The following is a 6,649-nucleotide window of genomic DNA, read 5'->3' on the forward strand; positions in this document are numbered from 1 at the left end:
CCGCAAGACTTCGCAGGTTGTGGCACCAGCGATTTGTGTCCTTTTTTATAAATCGTAATAAATGGATTAAAATACAAATGGATGCAAGAATTGTAAACTAATTCTGCACATTATGATAGAATAGGAAACATGAGGATATTGCATATAGTTTATAGCAATTTTATATGCATCAACTTTATATAATTTTTAGATGAAATTAAGTTAAAATTCAGAATCTGCAACTTGTGTGATTCAATACTGCCGTGATTTCGGAAACCTGTCAACATGTTATATTAACAAATGCAAGACTCCTTGGATCAAATGAAAGGAGTTTGGCCTTTTCTACAGGGTGGTCCACAGCCGAGGTTCTATGCACTTGGAAACCCACCCCAAAAACTACAACCCTCGAAGACCCCCTAGATCAGAAGTCTGCAACCTTTGTCCCTATGGATGATTTGGACCGCACCCTTCTGTCCTTGCCAGCCCAGGCAATGTGAGGGGTCACAGGGGCCCTACCCCAAAACAAGTGGAGAGCTACAGGTTGAAGGCCCTGGCCTCAGAAGTATCCCTGGGTGAAGTCATGTTTATGTATAGAAGCAAATGGCCTCCTAGGTTATCTATATATGTCCGTTATTGACATCCAATAAGACGAAATAGATCTTCCAATACTGGGATCGTATATAAAGCAAACTTTAATTGACGCCCCTCATCATTGCAAGTCTGTGAATCCTGTCTCTTAGACGACAACCGACCCTGCAATTGCCATTTCTGCTCTGACCGTAGACACTAGGCCAAAGGTTTCTGCATCCTTTCGCTCTCAGGTTTGTTTTGCTGCAACTCCCATTTGCCCTGTCCAGCATCATCAATGATGAGGGGGTCCTGGGAGTTGTCATTTAAAGCATCCGGAGAACTGCAATTTGCAGACCCTACTAGCCAATCCTACCATTTTGCCACAAACAAAATTCAGTCTGCGGTTTCCACCCCCAGAATAATTAAAGCGTTTGCTGCATTCCTGGCCCATCTGAACATGTGCATAAATACCTGTTTGCCAAAGGGCTTGTTCTTAGGTGCTATTTACAGGGCAGGAAAGTTTTGAGTTGGAAAAAAAAATCATTTAGGGCCTATAGTTTTATGCAACTCTGTGTTTGCTTTGTTATTATTACTCAAGATATGTAATCAAGTTAACATCATTCAAGACACTACACACCACAAGTTCCCAAAACCTAGTGATACAGACTGGATAGCCTATGGGTTAAGCACTTCCTTCAGTCATGATGCAAGACTGCAGGTAACACGCTCAAGTCTACCCAGGGCAACTCAGCCCTCCATCCTATCGAGGTCCATATATTGGTTAACATTAAATTGGGTAAAAACGAGCTCTGAGAAGCCAGAAGAATTCTGCATAAGGCACTATTGCAGGTCAGAGTGCCCCAATTGCCTGCATCTTACCCTCCTACTTTGAATTCTGTAATTCCTCTCATCGTCTCCTCTGCACATCCTCCAAACACCAACAACACCGAACCAATTCAAGCGAGAACTTTAAAGTACAAAGTCACAAGGTATAATGAACTAATGTTTTTTCCCTACATGATCTGTTTTGATTGAGCCCAATTTTTTCCTGGATCGATTGTATAAACTTGAGGATACGAAAACGTTTAAAAAATGTTGTTCTCTTGACTGATGCTTTTCTAGAATTTTTCTGTATTCCGGAATGAAGCTGATTTTGAGAACTCAGCCAGCATGGCCAATAACATTCTAACATTACTGAACATCTCTCCCCCTCTCCCTGCCTGGCATGATTCTCTCAGGGCTCAGTTGCTCATCCACCAAAAAGTGTCAGATGCAATAGACCCGCCGCCACATTGCCAGTTCAATCCATGCTTGTGCCACCGTCTCCAGTATAGCTCCGGGTTGCCCACTCCCCACCATCTTCTGGTACAATCCTCCTCCCAGGACTGGAAACACCGTGGCAAATGCCTGTGGCTGTGCCTATCCCTGCCCCAAAGTCACCAACAGACTGCCATTCCACCTGACAGTGCATGGGTCCTTCTTGTAGGCCTTTAGGATCATCTTCCACCTTCGCAGGATGTGCACCATCCACCACATTTCAGAGGCCTGTTGGGCAGTAAGATATCTTTCACAATTAGACCTCATGGACTTCTCCTTGCTAGGCTCTACGAGGCAAGGACTCCATTACTGCAGCAGCTGTTAAACACTTGCGTTTGCCTTCTCAATTGATGCTAAAATTAAGATTAAAATGGCACTCTGCCCTTATGAGTTTTGAGATCTGTGCTCCTGCCTTACTTCTTCTATACACTAAACACTCAGAGCTGCTAGGATGGGTGCATTGCATTGCTAGGACTTCTAGTGGGCAAGGCCTCTCAGTAACTCCACTTAAAGATGGCCGCTGTCCTATACGCTCCCCACAGTAATCAGCGATACTCCCATTGTAGGGAACTTCCAATGTATGCACAGACTCTCCTATTCTGTCATTCTTCATTCATCATAGAAACTGTTGCCCTTCCCTGCACCCGGGGGTTAAATGGCAACAAGCCACTGCAATAGACCCCTCACCCCCCCACCAACACTCCTTCTCACTCCCGTCTTTCTCGCCAGAGCCAGTACAGTCACCTGGGCTCTAGTTCCGCAAGCATTCCCCATGGTTCCTCTGGGTTCCAACGTCACCACATTATCTTCTGGTGCTTTCTGAGGCAGCTAACATACCATGCTGGAAGGTACTCATTGCTAGTGACATGCAAAAGTCATGTGCTATCTTGCCTCCTGAATATCAAGCGACTGGGAACTCCAGGCGCCATCATGGAACCCGACCTCCTAGCACTCTATCATAACATTGTAAGAATCACTTGGCCACCACATTGTCTGACCTTGGAGGGGCTATCTACTCACCTGGAGATGCTATAGGTGTCCAAAACAGGAGTGCATACAGGAATCTATTGAGGAAAAACTGGCCCCATAGTCGGCACCACCTGCTCTGGCCATATGTACTGAACAAATATAAATTTGGACACAACGCTAAACCCTGAGCCAAGACATATTGGGTTGGCTTAATAGGCAAAATATGGGCTCATATAACAACGGGCATGTAATTATAGAGGATAAAGTGCACCCTAATCTAATGAAGTACCTCCATTCTGCAGAGAGCGCTCACACTGGCCCGGGGTAACACTTTATCAATTGCATTGAAGGCTACTGATGAACCTAACTAGAACCCAGCAGATCAACAATCCATGTTCATGGTGACGAGAATGTCATCCTTTAAGTGGTTCTGGGTAAATCTCACTGTTGTGCTCAGTATAAAGCCTCTTGGTTAGTTGTGAACAAAACAATTGAGTTCTGGGAAGCCCGTGAGGGGAAGGCTGCAATCTTTTCCGAGGAGGTTCCTTGTAAGGGAGGGCTTGTGATCTGGAAGAAGTCTCTTTGCAGATCACTATCCTGGACAATTTTTTGTTTTGCAGAGGCATCACGTGGGTTCCCTTTAGGGCGGCGGGAGAGGGCACGGATGTGGTCAGCACTGAGATACTCTTCTTAGAAAGAGATGTGGTGACTAGGCCTGCAGCCACCTAGAGGAAGGATGCCAATTTCAGCATGAGGCAGCGATGCAGTGATGATTATGATTGAGGGTTTTGTAATTCGTCTCCTCCCTGAGCATTGGAATTGATGATGGATGAGTTTCAGTGATTCACCATAGGTATGTGTCATTGGGGCACGATGAAAGGGGTGAACTCATTGGTCGAAGTAGGTGGGAAACTGTTCCAAAATGGCTTTGTTTTAAAATAAGAGTGTAGGCAGCAGTTGAAACTTGCACTTCAGTGCACTGAACTGAATGTTCCCTTAAACAGCAGTGCGTTTGTTTGGGTTGCGCGTGGGAGTAGAGTAGCGTGGCGATGGCGTTTGTGGGGAGCTGGGGCAGGCCAGCAGGGAACATAGTTCCACTACTTCTTTTCGTACATGTCGACCACTAGGGGAACTAAAAGTTAGTGATATGTGAGCGCTGCTGTTCGCTTGAGGTTTCTAGCAAAGAATGGTTACATTTCTTAGAAGATTCCATGCATTGCACTGCCAGCTTTGGTGCAGTTGTAGCCAATGAAGAGCAAGATCTCCTTCAGGCTCTTCTGCAATGTGTGGTTTGCTTCACAGCAGAGAGTGCACAGGTGCCTGCCTCCTGTCTCTCTTGAAGAGAGACCTAGTGGGGGGGGGTGCCCTCCACATGTTTTGGACTGCAACTCCCATGATCCCTCACCATTAAATATGTTGGCTACAATGTAGTAATGGAAACATCTTGGCAGGCTTATTTGACAAACCTTTATCGCTCAGCTTTAGAGTTTGAGCCCCCACCTGGCTTGTCATGGTCATTACATCTGACTAGGGAAAAAATAGCTGAATTGATTTCTAAATCCTCTTCCTCCTCCCTCTACTCTACGACCACAAGCCCTAATGGCCTGATTAATCATAAACTAAAGTTGGACATATATATTTGGTCGCGCACTATTGACTTTGTTAAGAGAGGCAGTTAAGAAAAAGCGCATGCCAAATTCTTGGCACTTGGCTATTGTGGTCCCCATCTATAAGAAGGGCGCTCGAGGGGACCCAGTAAATTACCACCCGATCGCCCTCTTGGAAGCGTACAGCAACATTTTTGCCCAGGTGATATTGGGAGAATTGGAATTGTGGGCGGCGAATAGAGGGATACTGTCAAGACACCAAATAGGGCTTTGTAGGGGACTTTCTACCTCCCAGAATGGTCTAATTATGAGCATAGTGTGGAGCAGCTCTTTTTCGAGGGGTGGCCCCATCCTGTTTGATGCCTGGATGGATTGGTCGAAAGCTTTCGACACAATGAATAGGGAGCGCCTGTGGGGGAACTTGAAACAATGGGTATTGCCCATGTCACTGCTGGCGATTATTGTAGACCTGCATGAACGTTCCCAGCTGCAAGTAAGCTTAGATATACAGGGTAATCGGTCTGCGCTGATCCCGACTGAGAGAGAGTGCATAATTACCTCCTGCCTCTTTATCCTGTATTTAGCCAATTTGGCAGATGTGTTAGATCAGTATGCTCTGGCCAGTCCAAAGATAGGTACAGAAAGAATAAACTGGATAGCCTACGCGGACGACATATTCCTGCTGGACTACACCCCCATAGGCCTCTAGCACATGCTAGTAGCTCTAGGCGACTATCCAGGGATAATTTATTTACAGATAACCCCTGCTAAATAAAATTTTGTTAAATTCAAAAGACCTCTTAAGCTTGCGCCTGTTTTCAGCTGGACGCTAAATGACCAAAATATTTGCAGTTGTCAATGAAGTGACTTATTTAGGTTTCAAATTGAAGTTTTTACCCACAATGGCCCGACAAGTCTTGGATTTAAGGAGTAAACTCGTCCAGTTATCTTGTCAAATGAAAGCCTCCTCCTGGTGTATTGTAAATTTTCCTTGGTCCCCCTGCTGAAGTTTTGCAAAGTTAAGGTAATCCCTTGCTTGATGTATGGATTGGACTCAAACCCTTTAGCCAGAGTAACAGACTGGACTAGACTAGAGGGGAGACTGTGGAAGTATGTGTTGAACCTACCCAGAGTCTTCCTATAGCATGCCTGATGTATGAGCTGGGCCTGCAGCGAATGCGATTTCAAATGGACTGGAGGATAATCTCATTATATAGGTTGATACTCGCTCCACAAAAGCATTCTCTGAATCAAGGAATTGGAGGATCATTAAATGAGACTTCTAATCAGTTTCTAGTAGGGTTGAAGACGGATGTGATATGGATCCTGCAGGAGAGCGAGCACACTGAAAAGGATCTTGCTATGAATCCTTTAAGTGTTAAAGAATCCTAAATGGATGGATTGGATCTGTACAATATCTGAGATGGGAGGTTCTACTCTTGCAGGGTCACTGTCTTCGCATGATAAAGCCAGAGGTTATCTGCCCCACATACTTAAGGGGATTCCCTAATTCGCGCTGGCGAACATAATTTTTAAGCTTTCGCCTGAATTTATTACCCACACGAGAAATCCAGTTCATATGGTACATGCATTTATGTGAAGCTGCCAAATCAGGAATTCAGACTCTTAAAACGTAATGATCGACTGTAGTGGGACTTGGCACCCGAGAGTCAGGTCTGTGTTGCGCTTCGTGGATAGGGGGCTCTGGTTGTCCTCTATGAATTTCTGGGCAAGGATGACATCTGGGCATGAGGTTTGTTTGACTATCGAGGTTCTGAAAGTGTTGAAAGAGCTGGGTTTTGTTTCCTTATAACTCGAGTCATCTATTTGTTGTTCTGTTTTCTTTGTCTCTTTTGTATAATTGTATTTTTAAATGTATTTAATAGTTTTATCTTGTGATGTTAAAAGTCGAATGTTTGGCTAGAACACAATAAAAAAAAAAATATATATATATATTGGCTCGGGCTATGGGAGTTGAAGTCCACATTATGGGTAAAGACCGATCTTTGAAATTATGTGAGGAAGTGATGTCATTTCGTCACAGAGCCTCTTGCCTCTCTTTGGTGAATGTTAATGAGGCGAACGATTGAATGAATGAACCTACTGAAAACATTGTACCTCTGAAAGTGAAGTGCCTATTTCTCTTGGGCATAGTGTGCATTGCGCATGTTCTCGAGGAGCACATGGGCTTTTGAACTGGATACTTT

Source organism: Ambystoma mexicanum, chromosome 9, assembly GCF_040938575.1.
Source record: "Ambystoma mexicanum isolate Mex_15411 chromosome 9, UKY_AmexF1_1, whole genome shotgun sequence".
Lineage (NCBI taxonomy): Eukaryota > Metazoa > Chordata > Amphibia > Caudata > Ambystomatidae > Ambystoma > Ambystoma mexicanum.